The following is a 16,025-nucleotide window of genomic DNA, read 5'->3' as shown; positions in this document are numbered from 1 at the left end:
CTCTCTGCTTCTCTGGCCTTGTGCTTAGGATGGTGCTACCCTGCTTTGTAATGTGCTTTTAAAAGCCAGAAAGGGAAAGGATTAGATGGATAATACTAATGCATTGCTAAAGGCTATCCTCCTTGTAGTTCTGCTTTGTTGGAGAAGCTAGGTTAAAGGCACTTCAATGCTGCCTTCCCCAACTTGGTGCCCTCCAGATTTATTGAACTAACTGCATGCAACTTCAGCAGCTCCATTAGCCAGCATGGCCCATGGTCAAGAATGATGGAAGTCCAACATCTGAAGGGCACCCAGTTGGGGAAAGCTGCTTTAGTGACATTTAGTCAAATGTCCTGTATACCAAACTGCAACCGCAGTGGTGTTATTTGATCGTCATGTTAATGTTTTAGTGTAGCTGTTATGATATTCTAAACACTGTACTGTCTTCTTTAGTATCATGTCACATGGTCTGTGACTGAGCATTGGTATTCAGCCAAGTTAAGTGGTTTGCTCCCTCTTCTGTCTCTGACATCATAGGAACTACTTGGGACATGATTGGTATGGCTCAGTTTCCATGGAATGTTGTGTATAATTTCCTACAGTTGCTCCTAAAGGCACTTTAATTCTCATTTAAAGGAAGGAGCTTGATGTGGGTGGATTCCAAATGTGATTTTTCCCAGAGCGGAGGCAGTTTGTGTGTTTGTGTGATGAGAAGTAACTCACTGGTCCAGTGTGGAGGCAGCATTGTTGTCTCCCTTGTAAACCAGAGTTTGTGAAGCCAGACATGATCGCCCAGGTCTGCATACTCTGCCCCTCACATACCAGCCTTAGTGTGGGAATCCTGTCTTGTTTTAAGCTGGTTTTCCATTACATCTGAAAATTTGAAGCTTTGGTTTCATGTTGATTAACTAATCGGGATTTTATGTCAGGATCTGCTGTGTTTTTTGAAGCCAGCAATGTGTACATGCAACCAGCGATGGGAACCCCGTGGCCTCCTGAAGTTGCTGGACTCCAGCTCCCATCATTCCTGACTGTTGTTACCTACTGGCTGAGCCAATGGGAGTTTGAGTCCTACAACATCTGATGGGCCACTGGTTTCCCAGACCTGCTGCATGCTGTGCCCAGATGTGCACACATCAGATTCAGTCTACAACTGAAGGCATTCTCAGAGACAAATGTTTATACCAGGGATAGAGGATGTGTGGCCTTCTAGATGCTGTTGGACTCCAGCTCCCATCAGTCCCAGGCAGCAAGAACAAGTCAGGGAATATTGGGAGGCTGTAGTCTGACAGTGTCAGAAGGGCCACAGGTTCCCTAGCCTTGGTTTATACAGTGAAAGCTCTTTAAATTTTTTACTCAACAGGTCAGGGATGAGGAACTGGCAATCCTTCACAACAATCAAAATCTGTAACCACTGAAGTATATTTATGAGATTTTATAAATATATTGCTTTTTAAAACCCTACAAATGATGCTCCTGAGGAATAAGAACAAGTAGTCTGCAAATGGGTGGGGGGTACTGACCTCCCCTACCTAGTACCCTAAAATGATGCTGTTGCTTCCTTCCAAGAACTAGAAAGTGTGCTGTGATGGTGGCATAGATTCACTCCAAGCCAGAACCCTCTTTTTGGCTGTCATGCTTTAAAAACCTAATGCTGCAATCATAGATATAGCTGGTCAGGATATAATAAATCACTATGAACTCAACGGGCTTAATTCTGAGTGGGCGTGGTTAGCCAGGCTGTTTTTACACGTGACGCCAAAAGCGCGTTTTAGTCTGGAATGAATCGCTTGTGAGGATGGTTGCGCCGCCCCCCCAAAAAAGTCGAGAGTGCCGTTAAAAACAAACCACAACAAACAAACAAACAAACAAACAAACAAACAAACAAACAGAAAACGGTACATTCTCGCCAACGCGGGCTTTTACCGCCTTCGAGAGAAACCTATTTCAAGCGTCACTTGTGAAACCGGGCCCCCAAGCACGGCTTGTGTCGCCGGCCCCCAAACGGCGGGCAATGCTGCCGCCTACTGGCAAGGAAGGATCCCTGTAGCGGGGAGCTCGGTCTTCGCCAGCCGCGAGAGGGGCTGCTGAACGCAAAATTCCCGAAGTTGCCTCTGGCTGCAAACCGCGAGGCAGGGGGGCGAAAGCAGAGCGAGTCGGCCAGAGCGGGAAACGGGATGCTCGGCTGGCCTGCCGGGGAGGCTGGGCTAATACTTTCTCCGCTTCGCCCTGCTTTTGATCCTCTTTCAGTTTAGTTCCTGTGCATATTGCGCTCCATGCCCGGGCTGCGCGCGCCTTCCATGCAGAGCCTTCTGCTTTACAGGCTAGCGGACAATGGCATTCTCTCTCTCCCCCTGTGTTTTGGAAGATCATTGTACGTAGCGCGGTTAAAGCGGTGCCTGGGGAGTTCTGCGCTGGCCCTGAACTCCGGGCAGTGATCGGGAAATTCAGAGGGAAGACTCGCGTTTCCCAAGTGGGTAGGTGTGTCTCCCGCGGCCTCATTGACGCAGGCTGTGTGAGACCAGAGACCAACGCAGACTTTATGGCTTTAACACCAAGCCATCATTTCCCCCGCTTCTCCACCCACCCTTGCTTTGGTTTAACATGCAGCCTCATGAATTAAAATAGTTTTCAGTTAATAATCTGCCTTTTAAATAAATCAGATTAGCACATTACCCAAAACTGAATACATGTGCCTTTTTGATACCCTGAAAGATGACTTAGAATTTAAAAACAAAAGCTTCAATTTGTTATGCTGTAATGAAACGTCGTGGAGACCCATCAAGTAAAAATTGATCATCACTGACAGAAATTGGCCCTGACTGATTACCGGTAATTAGCAGCGCCCCAGTTATTTCTATAAGACTTCCAGCATGCAAAAATGACCTACTGTTTTAATCTCTAGCCTCAAAAACAACCTCATGGGATAAATCAAGGGGGTGAGAGGCCTTTTTTCACAGCCAGTAGGGGAAACACAACCCTTTATGCTCAGTGCTACACTACTCTTACTTCACATCCTGTGTTAGGGGTTAAGCTGCTGCTACTGCACGGAGAAGCCAAGAGGATATCTGGGGCACCAATGCTTTCAGAGAACCACAGAGTCTGAGAGATGGTAAAGGGGAGACTGGAGCACCCAGCTCTTTGAAATGCAAGCAGCTGTGCACGAACCAAGAGTTCCACAGCACCTATTGCGAGAGGATAAGGCAGGGGGTTGCCAATCTTTATAGGCCAGCGGGCATATTTGGAATTCTGAGAAAGTACTGTGGGTGCTAGTCACTAAATGGTTGCTGGGATGTGTGTGTGACGAATAAAAAATGGATGCCACATCTAAAAGAGCAGAAAAGAGGCAGGACTACAAGCAGCCACCCCATCAACGAGAAAGCCAACTACATCAGCCTGTGTCGCTCTGTCTCACACAGAGGCAAGTTATTTGCACCTCTGTTCAGAACAGATGGGACGGAGGGTGTCCAATTCTGGCACCCAGTGAAATGTGGCCATGTTTAAGAGGGCTTGTTCAACATAGGAGAGGCTGGGCCAGTACAGACAGGAATGGCTCAGGAAGAGCAAATGGTCTAATGATTTGTGGATGGGGGTGGGCATTTTCTGTGCACCATACCTAAGGGCTGTCCTACCACCCATCTGACTAGATGAGTCTTTAGGTAATCAAACATATAAAGGCCAGTTCCTGTGTTCTGTCGTGCCTATCATTAGCAAGAGATAGAATCCATGGCGGAGATTGGCAGCTAGGAGGAGGCTTCATTTTAGAATGGCTTCCATTATATTATGTGTGGGCTAAAGCAAATGGTGTTGCAGTCAGCAGGACTTGTACTGCCTTTCCCAGCTGAAACACATTGACAGCAATGTTTTCTGGAGATAGGACAGGACTTTTATTTTGTATTTCTTGTTAGAGCAAGGAACCTCAGGCTTGGGGGCCAAATGCAGCCCTCCAAACCTGTCCCTCAGAACTCTCTCAAGGCCACACTTTGCATTCCAAATGTTTTGCTTGATGGGAAACATATAAATGGGTCATTTCACCCTGTTAATGCCCTGTGCTTTTTCTCAATGGAGGACAGAGAGGGATGTGTGAAAGTGTATAGAAACTAACCTATTGTATAAAGACAAAATGTTCACATGTTGCGCCACACACGTTTGTCTCTGGTCCCACCAATCACTGGCAGATGGCTCTCAGAAGAGAATATGGCCCTCAGGTTAAAAAAGTTTTCCCATCCCTAGATTGGACCAAGGATAGCAACAATTCTTCTTCTTCTTCTTTGGTGATCACTCATAGCCGAGTAAGATTGTCTTCCATTAACACAGTTTTATCAATGAGTCCGTAAGTGACTGTGGAGGCCAATTCTGGACCCACACGTCCTTCCACAGTGGGGACATTGGTTCCTGGGCAGGAGTTGATCACAGGGTGGATTTGCCAAGTGTGCCTTCCTCTTAGCACGTTTCTCCCTTGCGTCCTGAGTTCGAGTGTATTCAAAGCCCATGACACCTTTGGTGAAGGCTGTTCTCCAACTGGAGCGCTCGCAGGCCAGTGTCTCCCAGTTGTCAGTGTTTATACTACATTTTTTTAGATATGTCACAAGTAGGTCTGTGCTTGCCTTGATCCTGCAAGCTGACTTGTTCCTTCCCTCCACAAGAATATACTTTTAGGGAACGGGAAAGTGGAGCTAGGGAGTTCTTCAGCAGAGCATTTTTTCCCCACCAGAGACAAGGGCTACCAGTCCTAGAATCTCCAGTAAGAAATAGATGCATTACATACTATTTCTGCTGGAGATTCTAGAACAGGTAGCCTCAGTCCTCACCAGGAAAGAACTCTCAGCTGAAAGAATTCTCCATTGTCTTTGCATTCTCCAAAGGTAATTTATTGGGCTGGGGGCAACCTGGGAAGGGGAAGCTGGTGGTGGGGGAGGTATGTTCATTGTGAGTTTCTTTGAGTCTCTTTTAAATGCTTGATTAGAACTTTCACAATAGCGCAATTCCTAAGGGAGCAATGCTTGTGCATTCCTAGCAAAATATGTTGGTCTGGATGGATGTTGCTATCTGCTTTGTCGGGAGAGTCTGGCTTTGGATATTTGTGACTGGAAATGGATTCTGAACTCTGCCCATGCACAGCTAATTATGGAAATAATAGAGAGTGAAGGGATGACATCCCAGAGTCTGGGCTGGGGTGCCTGGAAATACTTTATTTCCATTTATCGAGTGAAGCCAGCTGGTGCCCTGTGCGCATGTGCAATTATAAGAACTCCACAACAATTAGGCTCCGGCTTTTGAATGAGCGGCTCGGGGGCTGTAGTCCATAAATCACTCAGCCCATTTCTCAGCTGCGCCCTTCCTGTCAATATCTGTTACCAGTGACTGTTACCACCTGCTATCCTTCTTGAGCTTGCCTTCTGCTGTTGCCCTTCTATGCCATCTTCCTTCTGTAAACAAGTCCTATTAGGATTTGTTTTAAGAAGTTTTGGATTCAGTACATTATAAGTCCTTCCTAGGCTCCTGTATCATATGCATATTCTCTTTCTCTCCTGTTTATATTTTTTGGAATTTAAAAACTGAAGAGAACAATAGAAATTGTCTTCTCTACTTGGAGCTAGAATTTGTTGTGGTTCTGCCCTATTAGAGAAAAAGTTAAATTGAGATTACAATTTCACAAACATTGGCTAGAGAACTGGGCCAGTTCTGCCATAAGGCAAAGTGTGACCTGCCTCAGGTGGCAATACTGGAATATCTTTAAAGGTTAGAAATGACCCATTATTTAGTTTAGAATTACGGTATATTGTTACCACCTTGGGGGTATCACTTATCTGCCTCAGGAATCACAATGTATCATGAATCAGTGGCACAACTCCGGAGCAGAGATGAAGCCTTGGATTAGAACTGCACCAAAGTATGTAGCTTGGGGGAATGTAGTTTACATGAGAAAGGTGAAACCTTTTATTCCACTAACTTTTAAAATCTTCAGATCAGTTGGACTGTTGGGGTACAGTTGGTCTACAGTGTGCAGCCTTCATGAGACTTAGTTGTAGTAAAGGCTTTTGGCTCAGTTGTTTTAACTGTGTATCCTAGACCTTGGAGAGAGAGAGGGAGAGAGAGAGAGAGAGAGAGAGAGAGAGAGAGAGAGAGAGACTATTGGGGAAAAGATAAAAACACATTTTGAGATTATTCCATTTAGGAGCATAAGAAGCTACCTAGCTCAGTAGAATATACTACATTCACTGTCAGCCGTTCTCCAGAATTTCAGGACAGGATTTTTCCCCACCCCTATTGGATATTCCAGGGAATGAACCTAGGTTCTTTTGCATCCAAAACATGTTCTACAGCCCTCCCTTTTGTTCCAGCCACCAACAGTGGCTGTTCTTAAATGCAAAGTACACTCTTTTTCAGGTACCAATTTATTAGAATGTTTTCCCCTTTTAGCACTTTCCCCAGGAAATATATATAGAACTGTTGATCAAATCAGTGTGAAATCTTAACAAAGCTATTTTAGGCTTTTGCATTGGGTCTTGTTTTTACCAACTAGATTTGATTTAATTTAATTGGGGAGGGGAAAGGAGGAGGAGGGAAATGCATTAGCTACATTGCAGAACAAATGTGGGAGAAATCTAACTCCTTGTAAAAAAACCTGAAACCTCACCTCTGTCTCCCACCCCACCCCCTCCATGCAGCTTTTAAGGCTAGAGAATTTGACAGGGAGGACTCTGGCTGGACACTGCAGGGAAGCATTATGCAATCATGCCAGCAGCTTTGGCACAGCGCCTAGAAGACATCCTTAGGGGTCTTCAAACATAGCCTTAGCTATTCCAGTAGAGTTATCGATTATCTTTTCTTAACAGACAGCAGTATGAAAGAGCAGCTGCCTATAGAAGTGGGCTTTGCTGAAGGGAGGGAGGCAGGAAAAACACAAAGGCCCCACTTTGCTGGAACCAAACTGTGCCTGTTCCTCAGAGCAGCAGATTTTGCAGAACACATTCCTTTGAAATGCTAGCATTGAGGTGCATTGACTTCTATTTTCAAATCTTCACCCCCCTTTCCCAAATGCCTCCAACTTGAGTCAAGCACGTGCCTCCTTAACGCCTCACTGCCTATCTAGTTCATCATGAAAATGAAGAAACACTGTGCACACTGCAGTCTCTTTGCCTGTATAATCACAGGAGGGGTGTCCAAAAGAAAGCAACGTCTGCATGAAACAATCCACCCCCACCCCATTTTAGACATATAGAAAAATATAGTGTGAACCAGCATTCTCCAATTGCTTGGAGTTTTGCTATCTACCACCTGCATGGAGGTAATAATAATACATAGCATTTATATTAACACTTTAGTGTAGGTTAAATGTTCTGAATACTTCTTCCAAATAATCCTTACAACTGCTCTATAAAGTAGCTATATTATTCCCATATTGCAGATGCAGAGTGGATCAGGGCTGAGCAGTTGTGGTTTGCTTAAGGCTACTTCATGGCTGCAGCAATAGTTGAACTGAGGGTTTCCCAATGCACACTCTTAACCTTTACACTGCACCCTCTCTCAGCAGGTTTAGGTAAGTGAACACATTTTGGGGCTCACTCCATCTAACCTTGTGGCTACATGCTTTACAAGGCTATTTACCTTGGAGTCCCAACCAACCAAATGGGAGTTTCACACAGCATCAGTGCTCAGACATACTTCCCAGCCCCAAACTGCAGCAGTTTCCGCTTTTTCTGGGCATCAGACAATGCAAAAGTATTTCAGCTTGGAACAGGTCAATATAAAAGGTTTCTAATTTTTGTTCCTATACTCCACCCCGTACAGCCAAACCAAGTTAACTTTGGAATTCTGCGTTGCCTCACATGTCCGTTTAGTTGCAGCAGCTGGAGGGCAAATTTTCTCCCTTATTCAATTAGGAAATAATATAGTGAGAGATTGTTCTCATCATGGTTGGGGGAAGGTCAAGGAAAAATACAATACTTTGCAGTAAAATCAAATATGGTGGGGCCTGAGATCATACTCTCTGACACCCTCTAAGAGCATGTGCGAAAGTAGCATTATTGCAGTCATAATAACTGTTCTTTTTAAAAGTATTTTTCCAAGAAAGAAAAACAAATGCAGTTCCTTGTTGTGGAATACTATTTGTTAACTGGATGCATAATTGGTTCAAAAATTAAATAAAATTATGAACTATGGCTACAATCTATATGCTTTCCTGGGAGTAAGCTCCATTAATAACAGTGGGACTCACTTCTGAATAAACATGTATAGGATAGTGATGTAAAGGTAGAAGCTTTTTCACCACAAAACATTTCAGATTTTTAGCTCAGTTTGCAATGCCAAATCTTCCAGTTCTTTGGTAGGTGTTTCCTTGAATATATAGACATATCTGTTCCTTATACTACCTTGTGTCATAGCACATTGTAAAGGCTACCACGTTTGTTCAAAATCATGTTGGGAGCTGCTAAATTTTGCATTTCCCTTTTGACATTTAGATTTGTAACCTTATCCTGCAACACTGCACTTTAGAAAAACTCATAGGATTACTTCCATAGACTCAAAGAGAACCCAGTGCTAATAGAAGTACATGACACACTTTTGGAGGTAGTGAGGGGACCTCCCCTGTGGTGTCATGCTCCAGAAAGGGACTGATACCTGAAGTAGCAAGACATCTCTCCAAAATCCTGGTGCAGCACTTGGTTCTTTTGGTCACTGTAGTGCTTCTGCAAATAAAAAAAAAACCTTCCTCCCTGCTGCTTTTCAGGAAAGAGCATCAGTGGTGGAGCATCTGCTTTGCATGCAGAAGGTAGCTATGCTTGGTAAAGAGACTTGTAGGCCACATTATACAATAATGTTTCTCCTTAATGGGATGTGGAGAGCTTGTGCGTGGGTGTTCAACAACTCTGGACAACACAGCCACAGCCTCCATTGGAAGGACTTTCTTCCCCGCCAGCCAACAAGCTTGGCAAGTGGGAACCTGCTGGTTAAGTGCTCATCTTTCCACTCATTCAGAATCTCTTACTGAATTGGCAGCCTGGTGGCCCAATAAGCAACCACCACTTTCATAAAGAGATACTCTTGTTATGCACAAAGGAGAGAGATCCTTTGGTTTTAGCCTACAGTTTAGCAGTTTATCTGTCCCTCTTGAGGAAGACTTCTGCTCTAGGTCCAGTGGCAGAACTTCATGCTCCGGCACCGGGGGGGGGGCAGAGAGCAGGCAGGGGTGGGGCTGGCGCACGTCCTGGGGACATGGTGCGCTGCCCACAGGGGCATGGCGTGCGTCCTGGGGGCATGGCATGTAGCGTGGTCGGGGGGCAGCCGTGATGACCCCACCGGGATCATGCTGCCGGGGGCAGTGCACTCCCCCTGCACTCCTATTCCTTCGCCAGTGTCTAGGTCCACTGAATATGTCATATGAAGGAGAGAACACTAGGACTGGCCACAAAGCTCTCTGACTGACTTCTGGCAAGGAAACTCAAGCAGAAATTGTGCTCCTTTTGGCTTTCAGCAGGGCCTACCCTTCTGGGTAAATAACGAACCAGTCCTTACTTGAAGAGATGTTTTGCTCCCAGGCCAGCTTTCTGACAGGGGCATAATCTGCCATCCCACGCAAGAAGCATGCTCCTCTCTACTGCCAAATTGAAGGAGGATCCAGTTTGGATGCCAGGAAGGATGTAACTCCTGAACTAATCCTGGAAAGGGAACAATATCAAGCATGGGAGTTCCCATTTTTGGCTGTCACCAGATCTATTTTATGGAGGTAGCTCTGTAGCATGTCAAAGCCCAGAGCAACAATTTTGGGCAACACTAATTCAGTTCCAATATTAACATGCAAAATGACAGGTGGAGCCAAGCAGAGAAGCACAGAACTCTCTTTCTCAAACAGACCTGCTTTCTTTTTCTGCTTGATGATTGAGGTTAAGTCTCTTCACCCAGAGTTTTTTCAGCTGAGAAAACAGGTGCTAAAGCATCTGGAAAAGTGGATTAATCAGCCCAGGAGTGATACCCTTTTTAATTGGGTAATGACCCTCATATCACAAGAAGCAGAAAGCTTTTTCCTTTCAAACTTCCATTAACAGATCTACTGCCACTCCAACAACCTATGTAATTTTGGAAGGGGAATTGCTTCTATTGAGAAACTACCTGACGCTGGCCTGGTTCATAAGCAACAGTCCACTGCCCATGTTTACTTCTTGGTGCTTGAAATGGTGTTTAAGTTTCGTAAGGAGCCAACATTACAAGTCAGGTTGCAGAGAGAGGTTATTTTGTTTGCTTGCTTGTTTTGTTTTACTATGCTCTGACGCCTCTAGTGGGTAAAACGAGTCTTGCATTGCAGGAGGTTGGACTTGATGACCCTTGTGGTCCATTCCAACTCTACAATTCAATGGTTCTTTGAAGTCTGAGGAGTTGCTCAGGAGAAATGGCCTTCCTTTCCTGACACAGCTTCTCTGTGCTTGGCTTCTCCCCCCGCAGCTGGTACTGCAGCAAAACACACTGCTGTTGAGCTGCTCTTTTCTGTCCCAAACCTGCCTGGATGTCAGGCCTAGAAGCAAGACAAGGCTTATCTGCTGTAATCTGACCTTGGCATTGCTTTGCAGTACACAATGTCATTCTGAAGCTCTTCACAAAATGGCATCCAGTAGTTTCTGGAACCCACAGACACCAAGATAATAGTGCAAGAACTGTAAAAAGCAAACTAAAAGGGTTCCCTGGTGTGTCTCCCATTTTCCCGCCTTTTTTACTTCAGGAATGTTACTGGTGACAAGAGTGGTTGTTGCCCTAGCCTGCCTTTCCTTCTGATATCCTCAGTGAGGCAGAGCAGGCATACGGAAGGGTGGCTGTCATCTGTCCCTCCTTTCCTGAGGGAGCAGCCATCCTTTCCCTTAAGAGTATATACAAAGGCCTAATAGCAGCACTGAGGCCTAGCAAGTTTGGCAAACAAGATGCTAACAGTACTGTTGGCAAGTTAAAGGAAGTTCCTGGAAAGTCCCTCTGCCACCTTGTGGAGTGTGAAAAAGTAGCATAAACCCCTTGTGGAATCAGCAGTCCCTTGTGGTAGTGCTTTAAATTAAGTGTAGCCAGAGACACTGTTATGAAAAGCTGCTTTTATTTCTAAGACGCTCGTGTGTCTCACTTGAGGGATGCTGGAGAACACAGCTGAAATCTCATTGCAATACTAGATGGAGAGGAAGGGCAGCCCTGGTTTTGTTTTGTTTTTTGCAGGAAAACCAGTTCCCTCTTTTGTGAAGTGCAGCATTGGAATGGGACAGAAAAGTCCCAGTTTTTCAGGGAAAGCAAAACGGTAGAGAAGAGCAGCTCTCCAGAGGAAGCAACTCTCTCATTTCAACTCATGAGGCACAGGGCTGGTGTGTTGCAAGAGCCAGGCAGCATCACCGAGGCATGGCCTTGAGGTAAGAATAAAATGGAGAGGGGTGGCAACTGAACTCCCTCCCCTCTTAAGCAGCTGCCTGTCTTTTCTTCTGTAAGTAGGAAGTGGCACTGTTACTCTGGGGCTTGAGACATTGGAAACAGTCCCATAAGGGTTTCTCTCCATATGCAAGCTTTCCAGCTGGTGGAAAGGTTACCACTCCTTGCCAGGTGTTTCGAAAGTTGAATGTGGGAGGCTGCCTTGTGCTGAGTCAGATCATTGCTCCATCTGACTCAGTGTTGTCTATGCTATCTGCCAGGGGTCTCTTCCAGACCTGCCTGGAGATGCTGGGGAGAGATCCTGGGACCTTCTATATCTAGGGCAGCTGTTCTGCCACAGCTACAGCTCTTCCTAAAAAGACAGCTGGGCATTTTTGTGTGTGTTCATGCATGTGCGCACACAATCTGGCACAAAAACAAGTTTGGGCAATGCCCTCATACTTCCCTGAATACTAGCACGTCTGATCATCAGTTTACTGAATGGTAGAGTACAACCCAGGAGTCTATAGATCTTCTGAAAGTTAGATCAAATACAGGCCTGACAAGAAGAGAATTCCCTTGCATTTATCACCAGAAGTTTCAGAGAATCAAAAAGTTGTCCCTGAGAAGAGATATCACACATGGGCACAACTTGAGGTAGCAGTACCTTATTTCATCAAGGGGTTCTCTTTGTCAAATTTCCTACCCTCCTCCCTCAGAAACAGAGAGCAGTGGACTGTCTGGTGAATAAAATCAGAGTTTTAAAACTTCCTCCTGTGGAGTAGACGCTTCCTCACCCCAAGCATAGACGGGATAGACCAGGACAGACACATTCAATTCTGAGTGAGGATTTCCCCACCTTTTATCTGAAGTCATTATACAGTAAGCCCACAATTTATATGCCTTTGGGTTGTGCACATTCAGCTTTATGAACATGGCAAAAAAATAGAAAAGGGTGGGGTTCTGGGAACTCAATGTTTTGACTATACACAATTTCGGCTTTAGGTGCAATCCCCGGAACATAACCCCTATGTAAATTTAGGCTGATTGCAATAGGATGAGGAGCTTGCTTCTGTTTAGAGAGTTGATTCCTCTCCCAAGACTTCTGAGGTCATTGAGGCATTTTCAAAGGCAGTTGCAGAAAGCCAGTTAGGTTCTCCAGGTGGGTGCAGTTTAAATAAGTAAGAAACGGGACGCAGGTGGCGCTGTGGTCTAAACCACTGAGCCTAGGGCTTGCCGATCAGAAGGTCGGCAGTTTGAATCCCCGCGACGGGGTGAGCTCCCGTTGCTCGGTCCCTGCTCCTGCCAACCTAGCAAGTAGATAAATAGGTACCGTTCCAGCGGGAAGGTAAACGGCGTTTCCATGCACTGCTCTGGTTCGCCAGAAGCAGCTCAGTCATGCTGGCCACATGACCCGGAAGCTGTCTACGGACAAACGCTGGCTCCCTCGGCCAGTAAAACAAGAGGAGCGCCGCAACCCCAGAGTCATCCGCAACTGGACCTAACAGTCAGGGGTCCCTTTATCTTTAAGTAAGAAAGAATTGCCCTTCAGTAGTTTGGATGGCCTCCTAGAAGGTCATGTAGTTGCACTGGTTAGTTGTCCATAAGAATGATATAAATTGGCTAAAGTTTCTGCCTGTGGCAGTGGATATAAGCTTAGATAGTCTACCCTTGTCTGCTTCCACCTTTGCAACTGATAGTGTGAGGTTTAATGCCATTACGGCGGCATTAGTTGGTTCTCTGTCTTCCAGGTCTTACTATTATTTGGCTTAAAGACCTATTGGAATGTACACCTCAAAATTTATGTGATTTGTTTTTCCTTGTAAGACTGTGGTTTCTGCCCATTGGCTTAGATATGCTCTTGGATACTATGTTTTTTTCTACCTGTAGTTTGGCAGCAGATGGGGTCAGGCCAAATGTATCAATTGCAGCATATGGCCATTTCACAGTCTAATAGGAATTATCCATTGTTAAGTGAGCTTGGTTTGGGCCATGAAAATAATTCAAAGAAATGGGTAGCTCAAAGTCACTGTTGAAGCTTGCAATCACACCTGGTTTCACTAGTACATACAGATGAATCCTATAGAACTAGATCAAGTCCACCGTCACCCAGGAATAAGGAATGACACAAGCTCAATACCCAATGGGGACCCCTTGGCCTATACAAAATGTTCCCTTGCCCCAAACTCCTAGTCTGCCTGGAAAAATCTTTCACTATTGGGGTGCAGGGGAAAACTTTCCAGAAGTGGGGCTTGAGAGCACATTGCCTAGCATATAATGCCTAGCCTTGGCATCTCCTCCAAAGGGGTATGACAGCCCTCTCCATGCATAGAGCATCTATCTTGGCTGCCATAGATCCAACACACCACTAAAAGCCTCCATGACATGCTCAGTGCGTGAACCCTCCATCTTCATGTGACATTTGCCAAATTATCCTTCCATCGAAGGGTCCTGCAACAAGTATTTCAAAGTGTTTTTTCTCTCTGTTTTGGGAATATTGCTATTGGATAGCCCTTTGTTGTCTGCTCAACTCCCTTGACTTGAGAATGGAAGCTTTGTTACCAAGTGTTCTTCTGGTCAGCAGACACCCCCCCCCCCCCGTATTAGTACAAGCAATCATGGAGGGTGGTTCACATCATCTTCTGTGTTATTTACCACAAATTTTCAATAAAGGACACTGTTGAGGTTTCCCGTCTCTCCATATTATTCTTTACTACTATTCTGCTGGCAACAAATGTAATCTGCCAATGGCTTTTTGTTTGTAGGAAATTTCTATGGTTAAGTCCCGAAACTAGAAGGTTCCTCCTCATCAGGAAGGACAGGTTTTTTCTGATTGGCACTGCCTTCTTCTTGAACAGGCGTTAATCCTCTGCTCCCTGCTGACCAGAACATGACTCCAACTTTTTGTTCTCCCCTGGTCAACTGGTATTTTTAAAATGATCCATTACTCTGGGTGAGTTGGATAATGGCTTCACAACCAGCACAAGAGTCAACCAGTCAGCTTTGTGCACAGCCACCTTTTATTGGAAACGGGGGAAACTTGTGGCTCCAATATGTGGGAGTTTCGTCTAATAAAAAAAAAAGGCGAATGAAGGGAGCACATGCTGTGCAAATGAGAGATGTCTGTACATATCCAGGTTTTCAGAACAGAATGCAGTTTGTTTGGCTTCAGATATTTGCACATATTATTCCAGCCAAAGCTAGAAGGTACCAACCATTCTCTTACCAAAAGTTGTCCTTTATTTTGGCAGACATAAATTCACTCAGCCATAACTGACTTGTTGCCCTTGTATAAATCCTTCCTATTCCTCACTGGAAACAGACCATGTTCATGTTGGAACTACTGGTGCAAATGGAGGCCTGTGGCACAGAATGGAGGGTTTAAATTGCTCTGTAGAAGAGTGAAGTATAGATGGTTAAGAAAACAAAAACAAATCCACAATAGCTAATGTTCTGAATCCCAGGAAAATTTTAGTTTCAGCTCTGGTTTTTCAAAACTTGCTACCAGTCTCTTGCACCAAAGCAAGGTATTAGGGAACTTGTGTCCATTACATAACACAGATTCCACTATCACTGCTTACCAGTCAAGCATTCTTATTTTAATAGTGTTCATTGCCACTTCAGTCATAAACATATTATAAATTATAAAAAGAAAAGGCAAAAGTAGGAACAAACATAGAAACAGACCTTACACCTCCCTCCAAGTAAAAGAAGATGGATGTAGTGTCAGGCTCAATTAGATCCAATTGTGCTGGCTTTTGCCAACGAGAACAATGCCGCTTGTGTGACGAACTCCCAGCAGAAAGCATGAAATATTTTAAATAAAAGCAGCAATAGCCATCTAGGTGCTAGCTTCCTCTTGAGGGCACAGTGGAGGTCCAGTAAAACCTTACTCTGAACAGGAAATGCAAGGATGGCCTCCTCCCAACCCCAGGCAGAAATTTAATCTTGTTCCTTTCCATGTGTTAGAACATGAATGTATTTCAGTGTTGAAGGAGAAACTGATGTTGCCGGTTCCACTGTAGCTGAGGAAGTGCCTGTCTTTCTGCTGTAGTTGTTTTATGGACAGTTTACCTGGGGTACTGTTAGCAGAGAAGCCAACTAGTAGAGAGGGCAGTTTGAATGGAAGAGAGTAGCTTGCAGCAGCCCTGGAAGTGCTTGAAATGCAAATGTACAGGAACTCCAGACCATCCCCCACCCACGCCCTCCACATGGAGGAAAAGCAGCTTAAATACAGCCAGGCCTGGAGAGGAATGTTAAAAAGAGGGAAAGAAACCACCCCTCCTCCCTTCCATAGGGACCCTCACACAGCAAGATTCAGTATGCATGACTGAACAAGCAAGCAAGGACAGCTCCTCTTTTAACTTTCCTGAACAATGGCTGCTGCTCCTTCCACCATTTCACATTCTCTCTACCCCCCCCTTTAATAAGAAAAGAAGGGGAGAAAGCCATGCTGCATGACTTAGAAAGAAAAAGCTTTGTTTTATGCTCGATAAGCACTGCTTAACCCCCCACTACAGTTTTGAAAAATCCTCAGTAGAAGTTTTTTTAAAACTGTCAGGCCAAAAGTCACAGATGAGTACAAAAGGTGGGGGGGGGGGGAACCTTCCCCCCCCCAGGCTATTTTTAACATCCAAGTTTGGCTTTCACTTTATTTTCAAGACTTGGAT

The 16,025-nt window shown here is 45.0% G+C and overlaps 1 protein-coding gene across 5 annotated transcripts in view; it reads left to right on the top strand.

Annotated features, from left to right (window-relative positions):
• WNT5B (Wnt family member 5B) overlaps positions 1-16,025 on the top strand; it is a 125,430-nt gene that overhangs the window by 57,844 nt on the left and 51,561 nt on the right. The gene's annotated exons all lie outside the window — the stretch shown is intronic.

The sequence above is a fragment of the Podarcis pityusensis genome (genome assembly GCF_964106645.2).
Source record: "Podarcis pityusensis genome assembly, chromosome: 10".
Classification (NCBI taxonomy): domain Eukaryota; kingdom Metazoa; phylum Chordata; class Lepidosauria; order Squamata; family Lacertidae; genus Podarcis; species Podarcis pityusensis.
This window is presented reverse-complemented; position numbering and strand designations above follow the sequence as displayed.